This window comes from Lepidochelys kempii, chromosome 3 (genome assembly GCF_965140285.1).
Source record: "Lepidochelys kempii isolate rLepKem1 chromosome 3, rLepKem1.hap1, whole genome shotgun sequence".
In the NCBI taxonomy this organism is placed as follows: Eukaryota; Metazoa; Chordata; order Testudines; family Cheloniidae; genus Lepidochelys; species Lepidochelys kempii.
In genome coordinates, this window is record NC_136382.1 from 24,906,420 (window position 1) to 24,923,733 (window position 17,314).

Sequence of the window (17,314 nt, forward strand, 5' to 3'; positions counted from 1 at the left end):
TCTGGATATTGATAAAACATTATCTTCTATTTTATTAACAAATATTGTAATTCTGTTTACTTGTTGGGGATGACACGTTATTTTCACTTTCCATCTCTATTCCTGCCATTTTAAATCTGCTGTCAGTTGAGGGATCAGTTGACCTTCACATCAAAGAAAGCTCCCAATGTTAAACTACAGAAGACCGTTCTGTGGCAAACTGACTTTGTAGCATCAGATGTGATGCTACAAATCATCAGATGTGAGGATTTGAAAGATTAATATCCCAGAAAAACTGAAATAGAACATTAATATACAGCACCCGAGAAGAGAAATCTATTCTTTGTAATAAATTTGATAAGCAAAATAAAAAGACTTTTAAAAATACATAAGCATGAGCATAACACATCTTTCTTCATATCCTAAGCAGGAATAAGTAGATTAAATACATAAAATATATTTAATCATATCTATATTTTCTAGAAACTCGTAAGTCCAGGTACAAGAGAGCACATGTAATGAGTCTAGAGACTAAGGACAAGATTCTTAAAATGGTATGGTTAAATTAAGGCTTCTAAACTCATATTTAGATATTTAAATAAGTACCTGATTTTCAAAAGCGCTAAGCACCCAGCAGTTCCCATTGACTTCACTGGGTTATCAGCATGTTTGAAAATCAGGCTATTAACTTAGGCCTTACATCCTCAGTTGTATTTAAGCACCTTATTCCCATTGAAATCAATTGGAGATAAGGACCTAACTACCTTTGAGGGTCTAGATCAAGGTGCCTGAATATGGATACAGAAGACTTAATTTAGGCACCCAGTGTTTAAAATTTTGGCCCAAGTCCACAGATTATTTATTAATTATTATTATTATTAAATATTTATATTGTGGTAGCACCTAAAGGTCACCAAAAGGTTGGGCCCCATTGTCCTAGCCTCTGTATAAGCAAATGATAAATAATAGTCCCTGTTTCAAACACTTTGCAACCTGAAAGACAAGACAAGACTAACAGGTGGCTGGCACAAACAGGCAGGCTGAGGTGGGGAAGGGGAGATGGGGTGACACATTCTTAGCTGGTCTGTGGCAGTGATCACAGAAGACAAATCTGCATGAATGAAAAGAGGGACTTCCATAATGTTTTAGCTTGTGACTCTGGAGAGGAAGAAGAAAAGAAGCTCAACTTCCACTAAAAACAAAACAAAACAAGAGGATTCTGTGCATGCGATCTGAGGGTCAGAACAATGAATGTGCATATTAGTCTGAAATTTATATTCAGGTAGGGAAAATAATGTGCCATTGCTCCCTGTGCTAGGGTCTTCTGAGGCTGAGTGGCCTAGAGGCTAGATTGCTGGTCTTGCGGTCTGTAAGGCCAGAGGGGATGATAGGGGGACTTGGGCCCTACCTCTCTATTGGGTCCCAGCCCAGGACCTTGTGTAGTTTAACTCCTAAACAGGGGATATGAGTCTCCCTCACAGTGGGGGGCAGGATAGCAGTCAAGACCAGTTTCCCTGGGCTAATTCCTATAAGTTTCTTTAGTATGAGCCATGGCCCTGCTAGTCCTGTTGCACCGCAGTTGGGGTTTATTTGCAGGCTCCTCTTGGTGGGAGGAGCTTCACTTGCCTTAAGTGGCTGCGCTGGCTGGCAGGTCATTGATTCATCCCTTTCGGGCAGGCAGACAGAGAGCCTCTGCCTCCTCACCAGTCAGCCCCAAACGGAGCCAGGCTCCCTTCTTTTATCCCCCACCCCCACCCCCAAGCGTGGCATTGGCTGAAGATATGGCAGGGCGAGACTAGCTGTACCCAAAGGTTTTCTTTAACTCCCGCTGTACTGGACAGCAGTTTCTGCTCCCTCACACTCCCCCTAAAAAAAGCAAGAGAGAAGAATGGTATTTAGATTCGAGGTATAAAACCAGGTTACACAGATTACCATACCTTACCATACATTTTAAGAGCAGGCAAGTCTTCACTTCTGTTTATTCTGATTGTCAGATAGCCATCTATAACTACATATAGGCAGCGAGAAATTGGCTGCAATAATTGAATGACATAACTGAATGGTAAATAAGAAGATCGCACATAAATATCGTGCATTACACACAAATGTCCCTGGACAGTAGGCAGTCCTCATATTTTGTGGGGCCCAAAACTGGACAGTACTGTGTCCAGTTTTGGGCCCCACACTACAAGAAGGATGTGGATAAATTGGAGAGAGTCCAGCGAAGGGCAACAAAAATGATTAGGGGTCTAGAACACATGACTTATGAGGAGAGGCTGAGGGAGCTGGGATTGTTTAGTCTGCAGAAGAGAAGAATGAGGGGGGATTTGATAGCTGCTTTCAACTACCTGAAAGGGGGTTCCAAAGAGGATGGCTCTAGACTGTTCTCAATGGTAGCAGATGACAGAACGAGGAGTAATGGTCTCAAGTTGCAGTGGGGGAGGTTTAGATTGGATATTAGGAAAAACTTTTTCACTATGAGGGTGGTGAAACACTGGAATGCTTTACCTAGGGAGGTGGTAGAATCTCCTTCCTTAGAGGTTTTTAAGGTCAGGCTTGACAAAGCCCTGGCTGGGATGATTTAACTGGGAATTGTTCCTGCTTCGAGCAGGGGGTTGGACTAGATGACCTTCTGGGGTCCCTTCCAACCCTGATATTCTATGATTCTATGATTTGTCAACACATAACTCTTCTGTGTAATCATAACACTCTACCTTTCTTCTCATTTGGTTCCAAACTGTGCAAAACACTGTCCCACCCAGCAGAGTTCTCTGCTGCAAACTAAACTTGAGGCCAAATTAATCCCTGATGTAATTCCATCAGGTTCAATTTGTTCTAGGGACAGAACATCTATAGATTGATCCAATGGCCTCATGAGGGAGCTGTCTCCATCATTCAGCAGCCAGTATCAGTGGATAAAGAAGACAAGCTGCATATGTCCTAAAACTGCTGAAGTTACCAAACTGGGATTGGTTGTTGTGAGGACATTCCCCTACCTTGTGAGGCCCACATAAGGGCCGACCAGAATTGCAGTCCCTCCTCAGTGGACTGCAGTCTCCTTCACTAGTCACTCTAGGGTGCCAAGGGTTGCCACACCTCAAAGGGAGCCAGGAAGGGTAAAAAAAAGGTGGAGTCATGGATTTGTGTCCCTTATGTGCTGGCTATAGAGTACACTGCACTTCATGAGGTGGTATAACCTTAAGTGTGCGTAACCATGGGGTGGTGTAACCTGTTCGTTGCAGGTTTCCCTGCTCTGCCTGATCCACAGAAAATATATCGTTTATACTCGTTCATAAGCTGAATATTTTTAGTAAAAAAGTGATGCATCAAAGAGCGGGGGTCGGCTTATAAACGGGTCTACACCAAAATGTGATGATTTTAAACTCTATGGAATCATTGAATTGAATATCTAATACATTGTCATTTCGTTTACCTGGAGAGTCTGCAGGCATGGAGCCCCTCAGCTCCCTGTGGCTGCGGTTCACCGCGGCCACAGGGAGCTGAGGGGCTCCATGCCTGTAGACGCTCCAAGTAAACAAAACGTCCTGACCCACCAGCAGCTTACCCTGACGGGCTGGGAGCCAAAGTTTGCCAACCCATTTTTTGATGTCAATACTGCAGCCTTTTAAAGTTGCAAAGGCTCTGTTTAGTGGATTAGATTGGCTTGAAAGGAATACTAAAAGAGCAATGCCGCAGAACTGCAAGACATTTGACCAATGCATTCCACAAAATGCTCTGCCTTACAAGCCAATCAGAAAAATACAATGAATGATAGTACTATGGCACTGGTGTCCGTCCGCTACTATGTAATTTGATCTCTTCATGCATTTCTACCAATGGACCGCATAAGTCTCGAGCCAATATGAAAATATAATGTGCAGAATCGATGGAATCTCTAATAAAATTAAAATAGCCTGTTATCCCCACAGACATGCCAATCTACAGGGCTGCTTTGAAATAAACAAAGAACAATAATAATTTGACAGTGATAAAGCAGGTGACATTCCTATATAAAGTCCTACAAGATCTATAACTACAATACTAATAATAATCTATTTTCATACCAGTATTTAAAATGAACAACGATGAAATCAAAAGAAAAAGGTCTGCTTATCACGCAGCGTTCGAACTGAAAGTTGTTGAATATGCAGAAGCAAACAATAATTGCACCGCTGCTTGTGAATTCTGTATCAATGAGAAGCAAGTCAAAGAAAGGCGAAAAAATAAAACAACACTAAGAGACATGCCAAGAAGCAAGAAAAAATGTCCAACGAGGTGCACCTCATTTACTGAGCTGGAGAAAGATCTCAATAATTGGGCTGTTGAATGTCCACAAAATGGGTAGATTGTCACTAGAACTGGAATTCGTCTGCATGCTCTGCAAATGTCGAAAGACGACAAATACAAGTCAGTAAAGCCATCAATGTTTGTTGCATCAGCGGGTTGGTGAACTTGCTTCATGAACCATCATGGTCTCTGTCTTCGTCAGTGAACAAAGATAATGAAAAAGCTGCCGAGACATCTGGAAGAAAAGATCGAATCTTTCCAAAGGTTTATTATAAAATATCAAAAGGACTATGCATTTGAACTCTCACAAATAGGAAATATGGATGAAACACCGATGACATTCGATCTCCCGAGCAACAGAACGGTAACCGGTGTTGGTGAAAAAACAGTTTTAATTAAAACCACTGGCCATGAAAAAATCCATTTTATGGTGATTTTATCGTGTTTGGCAAATGAATCAAAGCTCCCTCCTGTTGTTATTTTTAAAAGAAAAGCCTTGCCTAAAAGCATGAAATTTCCTGCTGGTGTCATCGTACGTACACATGAAAAGGGATGGATGGATGAAAGTTGAATGGCTGGGAAAAGTGTGGAATAAGAGACCAGGAGCACTTTTCAAGAAACCTGCTATGCTCATCTGGGACATGTTCAGGGCACACAAGACAGATGAGGTGAAAAATGTGGCCAAAAATATGAAAACTACTTTGGCTGTAATACCTAGAGGCTTAACTTCAGTTCTACAAGCGCTTGATGTCTGCCTGATCAAACCCTTTAAAGACAGGCTACACAAAATGTGGTCTGAATGGATGTGCTCAGGCATGGTGAAGTTGACAAAAGGCAGGAATCTTATGAAGCCCGAAATCAATCTGGTCGCCCAGTGGATCAAGGACACATGGATGTCCATTCCCTCGGAAATGATAAAAAAATCTTTCAGGAAATGCTGTATCAGCAATGCACTCGACAGGTCAGAAGATGACGGCACAACAAAGGCTGATGATGAGAAGGAATCTGAGTCTGAAGACGACACTGCTGACATCTACAATGACAATGCACGTGCAGCTGTGACTGAAGTCGAGTTTAATGAACTATTTGGTGAATCAGAGACTGATTCAGACTTCGAAGGATTTTAAGACTTTTTAAAGTCTCATTTTGTTCTAAGTTACTTGTTTTAAATATCCATTTACTGATTTTACATAGTAACTGTAATTTTGAAGGTGAATACATATTTGTTCAGTTATGATTCTAACAACAACAGGTTTTTCGTTAGATTACATTAAAATAACTCTAGCAAAACTTTTGAGTGTTTCTTGTGGAAATTGGTGCACCACTTCCCGCAGCTCCCATTGGCTGGGAACGGCAAACCGCGGCCACTAGAAGCTGAGGGGCTCTGTGCCTGGGAACACTCCAGGTAAACAAAACATCTAGGCCCGCTAGCGGCTTACCCTAATGGGCCAGGAGCCAAAGTTTGCCAACCCCTGAAATATAGGGTCGGCTTATGAAAGGGTCATATAGTTTTTGCTATTTTTACCTAACCATCTTGGGCGGTCGGCTTATAAACGAATGGGCTAATGAATGAATATATATGGGTAAGTCTTTTACAGCCCCACCTAGGGAGCTTCAGCTCATGCTTTCAGTTCTGGAGGTTCCCAGTTCAATCCCTGGTGTGTCAGCCAAGATTGCAGCCATCCCACGTGCTCCCCCTGTGCACTGGGGAGCCCCAGAAGTCATTCTGCAGCTCTGAGACAGAGTCCTCTCTGGGGAATGTGGGTTCCACCCCACCCACAAAGCAGGATTGTGCCTGAATGCCACTATCAAGTCCTAAATGATTTAGTAACTCATTAGTATCCCCCAAGGACTCATATCTGGCTATGGAGGCAGTGCAGACCAGAAGGCTGAGTCCTAGTTAATTACCTTTCTAGCTAATGTGTCTGCTTTTGTAGGCAGCACTTACAGCTGAATTGCATATTTTTTGGCTTCACTATTTTTACATGGGAAATGTTTGAATAAGCTTAGTACACGAGCAAGCTGCCTGGAAACATCTTCCTTTGGTAGGAAACAGAATGAGAGGTTCATGAGGCAGTTAGTCGAACCTCCTAACATGAGAAGATGCACAAAAATGGCACCATGTAAGGGTAAGGAGAAGAAGGAAGAGCAGGTCACCATCTTAGGACCGCAGGCTGCCAAAGGGGAAAACGTGTTTGGTGACTGCCATATCTTTGCTTCCTTCAATGACACTTTTGTCCACGTAACTGATCTCTGTGGCAAGGAACCCATCTGCCGAGTGACTGGTGGTATGAAGGTGAAGGCCGACAGAGACGAGCCTTTGCCCTATGCTGCTATGTTGGCAGCCCAGGATGTTGCCCAGTAGCGCAAGGAGCTGGGCATCACTGCCCTTCACATCAAGCTGCGAGCTATATGTGGAAATAGGACCAAGACTCCTGGACCTGGTGCCCAGTCAGCCCTCAGAGCTCTCGCTCGTTCTGGAATGAAGATTGGGCGCATTGAGGGTGTCACCCCCATCCCCTCTGACAGCACTCGCAGAAAGGGTGATCGCCTGGGTCATCGTCTGTAAACAGTGGCTGGCTTTTGTTTCACCATTAAATCTCTCAAAGAAAACAAACAAACAAAAAAACCCCCCAGAAAACACTACATTGTAAACCCCTCTGAAGAAAATTACACTGAATTTCCCCTTAGGTGTGTTACCAGGGTTTTTAGTCTGCTCTTGTCATCTAAGGGGGAGATTGTAAAATTGCTCTTGGTTTTATTGTTTCCATTACCATAAAGTAACTTATTATCCAACTACAGGGGAATTATCATGTTGTTTTGGCCATGAGGATATGGAGTTAAAAAAAGCGTTAAAGTTCCAGTTAACTGGTAGTCACTTTAGAAAATTGTCGCCATTATGTCTCCTTTCGTAGTCTAAGGGTCTTGGGTTTCCTTGCCCTAACCCTACTTGCCAGTTGTGGGGTTTTTGCTACTGATCCTACGGTTATTAGTAGCGAGAGAATCATCTTTTACCCAAAAGGTAAAACAAAATTAAGAAATGACAATACTGACCGCTAATATAGCCACATGCTACCAAACAGTCACAAACCCTGTGTTGTGTGTGATACTATATCATTTCCTTCACTTTGTCCCATAATTATAATGATAGTTATAGATTTTAAAGGCCAGAAGGGACCACTGTGATAATCTCTAAGCTGATCTCGTTAATGCAGGCCATAGAATTTCAGTATTCTTTAGAGACAGAGATTGTGATAATCAGGCTCCTGCTGGGTTTAGATTGGAATCAGCTGATCATTTTGGTCACATAGGACTCCCCAGCATCCTTTGTTTTGAATGATCACAAGCTTCAACTTCCTTTCACACTACTGATGGTTGGTTTGTTGCCAACTACTGTGGTCTGACGATTGCAGGAGCAGCTCGCGTAGCTCTAATAGAAATGAGAAAGAACTAAATAGAGGAACTCTACACTAGTAAGAAGCACCTCCCAAACCCCACCGTGTTGTTCGAGTGAGCTTCATTCTCTTGTGACACTGCCCCTTAGACTCATTCCATACATGATAAAGGCACAGTAGAGATGTAACTGCTAACCACAAGTAGCTGACCATCTGTAGCAAAGCATCTCAGGCACAAATGGCTCATACAGGACTGATGGGAAAGGGCTCACTACCTGCACAAAACTACTCTCAAAAAGTTGTTTCTCCTGCAAATTGGACGCCCTGTAGCCGCCTGAGGAAATTTCAGCTATTGTTTTAGTGATACCCAAAAGCAGGCTCTGGAAATTGTCTATTTGTTATATTGTAAGTGTATACTGCAAACATAAATAAATAAATCCATATTTAAATAACTGGAGCACTATCCATATTAACAACAATAGGATATGTTGCACTGTTCAATAATTAAAAACTGATTGCTTGATTAGACTATTATTAATTTTTATCATTTATTATTTACACAGTTCCATTGGTCTGCACAGTTGTTTGCAGCCAAAGTCCCTGCCCTAGAGAGTTAAAAATCTGAACAGAGACAGTTGTATGCAGTGTAGCGGTTGCTGTGTTGATCCTAGGGTATTAGAGAGATGAGGTGGGTGAGGTAATACAGGAAGTTGGTCCAATAAAAGATATTACCTCACCCACCTTGTCTCTGAACAGACGCAGCTCAGACGAGGAAGGAATGAACGGATGCAGCATAAAAGCAAAAAGATTGAGCAGCTTGGGTTTGTGACACACCTTGTTTCCTGGCTAAGGAAAATTCTAACCTGTTCTATTCCAAACTCTAATAAATTCTGAAACAAGACATCTCTCTCCTCCTATTGGTGCTGTTAGCTCAGGGAAAGACGTGAGATACCAGATAGGAGGGTCTTAGGCTCCCTCATGAGGGCACCTTTGAAATGACAACCGAAAATGGTCCAGCCATGTAGAAGCAGGTCCTTAGGAGCCACTACTTCTGTGGCCTTCACACACTTAAAGGAGGAAACAAAGCCCAGGGCAATGCATATGAAAACTGGAAACAAAGCATTCTTGGTCGAGGGGATCCAGCTATGAAACAAATTTCCACAGGAGAGCAGGCCACTCTGATCATCTTCAGGAAATGCTGCCATATCTTCCTCTTTGAAAAGGCCTTTCCAAGCATAAGAATGACACTGACTTTGTTAGTCTCTAAGGTGCCACAAGTACTCCTGTTCTTTTTTCTTTTTACTGACTTCATTGACACTCCCTTTATCTCAACCCCCTTCAAACAAACAAACAAAAAGAGGAAATCAATAAAATCTAACAAGCTAAAACAAACACACCCACACTATGCCAAGCAAGGTTTTAACCCTGAAAAGGGGCAATGGAAAGGGTGCATGAAATCCAGTAGGGACTTCACTGTTGCTAATTATTTTAACATGGAGGTAACATCAGATACAACAGTGATGGGTAGCAGAATGAAACCTTTAGATTAGATTAGATAGGTAGACAGATATAATCTAAACTTCATTATCAGAAACTGCCAGTCGTCCAAGAGCTGTTCTATCTTTTGGAAACTACTGTAGAATGTATTAAAGAAAGCAAAAAGAAAAGGAGTACTTGTGGCACCTTAGAGACTAACCAATTTATTTGAGCATAAGCTTTCGTGAGCTACAGCTCACTGCATCGAAAGCAGTTTCTTAAGGAAATATTATGTAGTACTCAAGATGCCCAGTACATTTTCATCTCAATGTACAGGCATAACTCCCATTATAATTATTAGGAATCACTTGGCAAGACTAGAATTTTGCTTATAAATGCTACACAGTTTGTACACCTTCTTTACCTTATGTCTCTGGGTTGAATTTCTCCCATTGATTTCAGTGAGGTCAGGATTTTACCCACAGTCTCTGTGATTTGCTCACCTGTTCAGAAGAAACTTTGCCAGGCTGTGGAAGCTGGCATTAGGCAAAAAAAAATGCTTAACACCCACTATGCCGTATCCCTGCAGGACTGGCAAAAACTGAGAGCTCATCTGCCCAGTCACTGAATGAGAGATCATTCATAAGCTTAGTCTGATACTGTGCCCTGCATGTAGAGAGGTGGTATCTTCTATTTTTGTAATTCTTGTATATAAAGATACATTGGCTTTTGCATCTTACTAAAATTTAATATTGCTTTTTATTGTCTAGAAGCTTCATGTATAACCAGGTTATTCTCTGACAATTGTATACTTCTGCATCTTGGAAACACTGTTTTTTTTAAATAAACCAGAAATTATTCCTAGATTATAAGGCCAGAAGGGACCACCGTGATTATCTAGTTTGACCTCCTGTTAAACAAAGGCCATTGGACTCCCCTGAATTAATTCCTGCTTGAACTACAGCATATTTCATAGAAAAACATTCAGCCTTGTTTTAAAAATTGCTAGAGGTGGAGAATCCATCACAACCTTTGTAAGTTGTTCCGGTTATTTAATACCCTCACTTTTAAAAATGTGTGCCTTATTTCCAGTTTGAATTTGTCTAGCTTCAGCTTCCAGTCATTGGATCTTATTATACTTTTGTCTAAAAGAATGAAGAGCCCGATATCAAATAGTTGCTCCCCATGTAGGTACTCAGACACTGTGATCAAGTCATCCCTTAACCTTCTCTCTGTTAAGCTAGACGGAGTTCCTTGAGTCTATCACTACAAGGCAGGTTTTCTAATCCTTAAATCATTGCCATGGCTCTTCTCTGAACCCTCTCCAGTTTACCAGGATCCTTCTTGAATTGTGTTCACTAAGGCTATATCCACACTTGAAGCGAGGGGTGTGATTCCCGCTCAAGTAGACATACTCATGCTAGCTCTCACTGAGCTAGTGCACTAAAAATAGTAGTGTAACCACAGTAGCATGGGCAGTGGCATGGGCTAGGTGCCCCGAGTAGAAATCCTCCTGGACAACACAGGTATGTACTCAGGGGCTATCCCATGTCGCCAATGCCTGTGTACTGCAGCTCACTACTATTTTTAGCACCTTAGCTCAATAAGAGCTAGCACATGTATGTCTACTTGAGCTGGAAATCATACCCCCAACCTCCAGGTGTAGACATAGCCTAAAACTGGACACAGTATTCCAGTAGTGACCACACCAGTGCCAAATACAGAGGTAATATAACCTTCTTACTCCAACCCAACATTCCCTTATTTATATATCCAAGGATTGCATTAGTCCTTTGACCCACAGCATCACACTGGGAGCTCATGTTCAGCTGATTATCCAGCATGACTCCCAAGTCTTTTTCAGAGTCACTGCTTCCCAAGATAGCATCCCCCATCCTGTAAGTATGGTCTGTCTTTTTTGTTCCAGAAATATGACTTTACATTTTGGCCATATTACGCATATTGTTTGCTGGTGCCCAGATTACCAAGAACTCCAGATTGCTCTGTATCAATGACCTATCTTCTTCATTATTTATCCCTCCCGCAATGTTCTGGTCATCTGCAAATGTTAGTAGTGCTGATTTTGTTTTCTTCCAGATCATTGACAAATGTGTTAAATAGCACAGGGCCAAAAACCCATCCGTGAGGAACCCCACTAGAAACATACTTGCTGGACAATGATTCCCCATTTACTGTCACATTTTGAGACCTATCGATCAGCTATCTTTAATCCGTTTAATGTGTGCCATGTTAATTCTGAATTGTTCTAGTTTTTTAATCAAATCTCATGTGGTGCCAAGTCAAGTGCCTTACAGAAGTCAATGACGTCAGCACTATTATCTTTATCAACCAAAGTTCTCATCTCATCAAAACAAGATATCAAGTTAGCTTGACGGAATCTATTTTCCATAGACCCAAGTTGATTAGCATTAATTATATTTACCCACCTTTAATACCTTATTGATCAAATCTCATATCAGCTGTTCCATTAACTCCACTCTTGCCTCTCCAAGCTGTGAAAATGCAGAGGACTCCCATCAAGTAGATGGTGTCTCAAGAGCGAAGTTTTCCATTCATCTGAAAAGATTTAAGGTGAAAATGCTCACTTTCCAGCAAGATGGAAATGTGCTACTGGAACAGGTGAGTAGCACCTCTGCAGCCTTTCTCTTGATTAAATAATACCCAGCTCTTATGCAGTACTTTTATCAATAGATCTCAAAGTGCTTTACAAAGGAGCTTAGGATCATAACCCTATCTTGCAGATAAGGAAACTAAGGCAGAGGAAAATAAACTGACTTACCTAGGGTCACCCAGTAGACCAGAAGCAGAGCTGGGAATAGAACCCAGGTCTCCTCAGTGCCAGGCAGTGCTCTAAAACTACTAGTGGTCTGGGGGCTGGCACTCTTGAGTCATGACTCCAGAATAACTATACACAGTGACCACTGCTCCAAAAGTTAAAGCTTTCTCTTACTTAGTCTAATCCTTGCTGGAGTTTGCCACAGAGCACTCTCCCGTCGACGTCTGTACTCCACTTTCCCAAGAGGCGGAAGGTAAGTCGGTGGGAGAGCATCTCCTGTCAACACAGCACGGCGTAGACACTGCTGTAAGTCAACCTAAGTTACATCAACTCCAGTTATGTAACTTACGTAACTGAAGTAGTGTAACTTAGATCGACTTACAGCTTTAGTGTAGACCAGCCCTAAATTTACAGTTAGGCTTTCAGATGACAGCTGTGTACTACCCCATTAAACGTGAGGATTTTAGGTGAAGTTACTTAGACAAGCCGGCATCCACAACTAGCCAAAGAAGACAGACAGTCTTCATCAGGGATTCCCAGTGCTAAGAGGAGTGGACAGGGAGTTCTGCCAGGCACAGATGGATAGCTGGAGCATTTGCTGCCTTCCAGGAGTGAAGACTAAGGCCACCACTGCAAGTATAAACAAGATTCTGAGTTTGACAGAAGTGACTCCTTAGGTGATCACAGTGTTGTTGTAACTGTGTTTGGCTGTGTAGCTTGAATGCTTGTCTCTTTCACCAAACAGAAGCTGATCCAATAAAAGATATTATCTCACCCACCTTGTCTCTCCTTTGGCGATCTACAGTGGCAGTCACAACACTGCATCAGATACCATTTCATGGCTCCTGGAAGACTTCAGGGAAGGGAGACAAAGGAGAGGAATATCATGTGCCTTTCCTGTTCCTTGAGGAAAACAAAGAGAGGATACTGGAGGTGAACAGTGGCTAAGAAAGTGGTGTGGATGGATGAGGGAGGTTTTAGGGAACACAGGGGTGCCTACTACAAGAGAAGAGGTTATAGGGTTCTGACTGCCTCCATCTCAGTAGGGGCACCAATTTCAAGGATGACCAGCTAAGGTAGGCAGGAGGGCTTTACACTATCACTGAAGGGGGAGGTAGATGATGGGGAATCATGGTACAAACATCCAGATCTGTAAATCAGCACCAAGGCATCGCACATGACAAATCCAAGCACTAAAGTGCATGTAAGGAACATATTCTTTGTCTATATACTACTGCTAGGAGCCAAGGTATGAAACAAGAGTTGGAGATCCTCATGCATGAAAAGAAAGGAGGGTTCATGTTACTGAAATTTGGTGGGATAGATCCTTTTATTGGAATATTAAAATAGATGTCTAAACTTGTTCTGTAAGGATGGAATGGGCAGAAAAGGGGCTGGGATGGCAATTTATATAAAAGATGTTAATTATATACAATGCAGGACCTCAAATGTTTATGGATTAAACTTCTAACCAGTCAAACTAAAGGTGAGGTACTGGTGCAAATCTGTTACAGATCACCAAATCTCACTGGAGCCCAGGACAAACAGACCTAAAAAATGGAATCTGGTGATCATGGTCTGGTTATATCTACTTTCTGCAACCAGAATGGGGTATCAACCAGCAATTTGCATGTTTGAAACTTCAAAGGGCCACTCTGCCAAAATGTGAAGCAATTATTAGAATGAGGACTCAAACTTAATGAAGGAGTATTTAATGAAAACTGGGAATTGTTCAAGGATATCCCACTCAATGACAATGCCCAAAGAGCCACTATTCCACAAACACAACAAAGTTATGCTAAGCAAGAAGCCATCCTGTTTAGAAGGAGGTGTGGAAGCAGTGATTAGGGTGACCAGATGTCCCAATTTTATGGGGACAGTCCCAATATTTGGGGCTTTGTTTTATATAGGTGCCTATTACCTCTCACCCCATCCTGATTTTTCATAATTACCATCTGGTCACCCTAGCAATGATTCAGAATAACTTCCTCCCCTTGTGTCCCTTCTTCTCCTCCCCCCCCCTTTATGGTCCAACTGCACTGAATATCAAGTTTAATGTAGGTGAGAAGAGAAGCTAAGCATAGTGTATGCTGCAAACATGAATAGAGTGCTGTGCATTTTAACAAGAGGGTATGCTGCACTATTCAATGATTAAACATTGCTTGCTTGACTGTAGTATTATTTATACAGCACCACTGGTGTGCATGATGCTTTACAGGCAAATTCCTTGACTTGAAGAGGTAAAAGTCTGCACGGACACAGCCCAGGCAAAGGAGGAAAGAAGGGATGCAGCATAAAGAGATGCTGCAAGGAGATCGAACAGCTTCAGTTTGGCCTAAGGAAAATTCTAACCTGATTTAGCGTGAGCTCTAACAAATTCTAAAACAAGATGTGTCCTTCTTCATGCTGATGCTGGGAGGGAGAGATACCAGATAAGATGGTCTGAGGCTCCCTCATGAGGATATTTTTGAAAATGACAACCTAATATGCTTCAGCAATGCTCTTCACACATTTACAGGAGGAAACAAGCCCTGGGAGCTGCACATGAGATCTGGGAACAAAACACCCTGGTCGAGGGGATCCAGCTATGGAACAAACTTCCAGAGGAGAGCAGGCCACTCTGAGCCTCTTTAGGAAAATGCTGCCAAACCTTCCTCTTCCTTTGCATCATAAGAACAAGAGTGCCAATGTTGTGACTGGCTTCTATCCCACACCCTGCCACCAAGCACAGAAAGAGAGAGGAAATTAATAATGATAATAAATGAACAAATAGCTTATCCCAAGCAGAGTGTTGATCCCTAAAAGGAAAAAGAGCCAGATACTCTAAGAAGTTTAGGAGGGAGTGACACAGTTCAGAACAACTGCACCTGTATTCCTTCTCTGTGGTTCCTCAAGGGCACCCACTCTATCCTTTTGGCTCCTCAGCCATCACCTCTCTTGGACAGAGACCCATGTCTCTCCCCTCCTGAGTGGGATTTTTCTAGGCTGTACAGTTCCCTGCCAATACTGTGATATCCCCAGCAAGCCAGACTGCCTAAACAGGACTGCCCCATCTCTACTTTACTTTATCTAGAGATTATGAACAGCTGTAATTGCCAGTAGTTACAAGTTACCACACAGCTATTTATAAGCAAGCACAGTTATTCTTAAGGTGAAAACACTACAGAGAAAACATATAAAAATAATAGAAGAACCTACATGCATGCTAAATAGCTTACCAGAGGCCACTTGGGTAGGTGTTAGACCTTCAGAACCCAATAACTGGATTTTCCTCATGGTTACAATTTAATAACTGTCTCAGATTTGGAACCAGAACACCTGTAAATAGGTTACTCTTTCTTTACACAGCTCAGACCTTTGATCTTAAAACCCTGGGAACAGATAATCAGCAGATAAATGTCCTCTTCTCAAGGCATAGCTTCACAGGCTGGGTTTTTGCACACCCAAAGGTGGGAATTTGCATTTGCTTCCCCCAAGAGATTCCCCAGGCAGACCACATGACTTTGTTTGTCCCAAAAGTCCACTCCTGACTGCCACATTGTTCAGCAAAGTCATCTGATGTTTGTAAAATATCCTGGGTTCACCTCCTCCCCTATATGGATGTTGCATACAATCCTGGCCCACAATAATACATAAACTTTGATTTAATACAATGGACTCCAAAGATATTACAGGAAAATGCCATATTTGTCACAGGGAGTTCATTCTGCCTATTGATTTTACATGAAAACTAATCAGATACTATGGTGATGGGCATCAACATAAAACCTTAAGAGAGAGAGAAACAAGGATAAGCAATAATTTAAACTTCATAATCACGAACTGCACGTCATCCAAGAGCTGTTCTATCTTTTTAATTTATTAGAGTAAGCAGTTTCCTAAGGCAATATTGCATACTATTCAAGGGCTCTGCATCCTAAGATTCCCAGAACATTTTCATCTCAATGTGCAAGCATAACTCCCATCACAATTATTAAGATTCACATGCCGAGACTAGAATTGTGTTCCTAAATGCTACACAACATTTGTGCCTTCTGTGACCTATGCCAAATCTGCGGATATCCATCCACTATATATCCGCGTCTATCCACATCCACAGACCGGATGCGGATATCCACAGACCATGTTTGCAGATCGCCAATGGATGCAAATCCAAATTTTATATCTAGAGCCCTGCAAAACTGCAGATATTTGCTTTATATCCACAGATATCTGTATCCACACCTGCTTTATATCCACAGATATCTGCATCCACGTATGGATATCCGCAGACCATGTTTGCAGATTGCGGATCGGATACGGATACAAATTTTGTATCCGTGCAGAGCTCTACCTATGGGGTGAATTCCTGGCTCAGAGACTCCTAGTCTCTATGGGACTTGCTCATCTGTTCAGAGGAAACTTTGCCAGGTGGTGAAAGCTGGCACTAGGTAAAATAATTGCTTAATACCCACTATGTCCATATCCCTGCAGGACTGGCAATGCTGAGCTTCCCATTTATCTAGTTAGGGAATGAAAGATCATCTATAAAATCGGCCTGATTCTGTGATCTGCCTGGCCAGAGCTGGTAGACTTCTATTCTTGTAACACTTGTATATAAGGTAAAGACAAAGGCTAAGTCTACACTTAGAGTTGCAGGTAGGGTGACCAGATAGAAAGTGTGAAAAACTGGGACAGGGGTTAGGGGTAATAGGCGCCTATATAAAAAAAAGCCCTGACTATCGGGACTGTCCCTATAAAATGGGGACATCTGGTCACCCCAGCTGCCAGTGTGATTCCCAGCTCAGGTAGACATACTTGTGCTAGCTCTCATCAAGCTAACACTAAAAACTGTAGACCTGGTAGCAGCGAGTGGAGGTACAGGCTAGTTGCCTCAAGTACGTAGCCCGGGGGTCCAGTTGAGATTGTACTCAGGGTTGCTAGCCTATGTCACTACTCAGCTACATTACTATTTTTAGCATGGTAACTTGATGAGAGCTAGAGTGAGTATGTCTGCTCGGGCTGGGAATCACACACCCCGTGCCAAGTTTACACATAGCCATAGTGTTGCAGAAGCAGGTTGTGGGATAGATTTTTACCCTTCACAGTTTATATAGCAGCCATAATCCATGAATATAGGGATTTTATAATGGAAATCTTGAAAGATAAGGCCCCCAATAAGCTCTTTTATAATATGATTATATTAAAAAATGGACTCACCTTGTTATTGACTTGAATTTTACAGTGTCTTTTGCTCTTTAGCTACTCCAAAGTGCTTTGCAAAATAATGAGTTTGATCCTGATAGCACCGTGACTATACAACCAAAGTAGTCAGGGGTTATCATGAACTCAGTAATATCTCAGACTGTGTGAGCTGACAGATCCTGCTTTTTTTACAATC

At 42.2% G+C, this 17,314-nt stretch overlaps 1 pseudogene; it reads left to right on the top strand.

The window, feature by feature from the left end:
• The first annotated feature begins 6,377 nt into the window (after positions 1-6,377).
• Positions 6,378-6,852, top strand: LOC140908133 (small ribosomal subunit protein uS11 pseudogene; annotated as a pseudogene).
• The last annotated feature ends 10,462 nt before the right edge of the window (positions 6,853-17,314 follow it).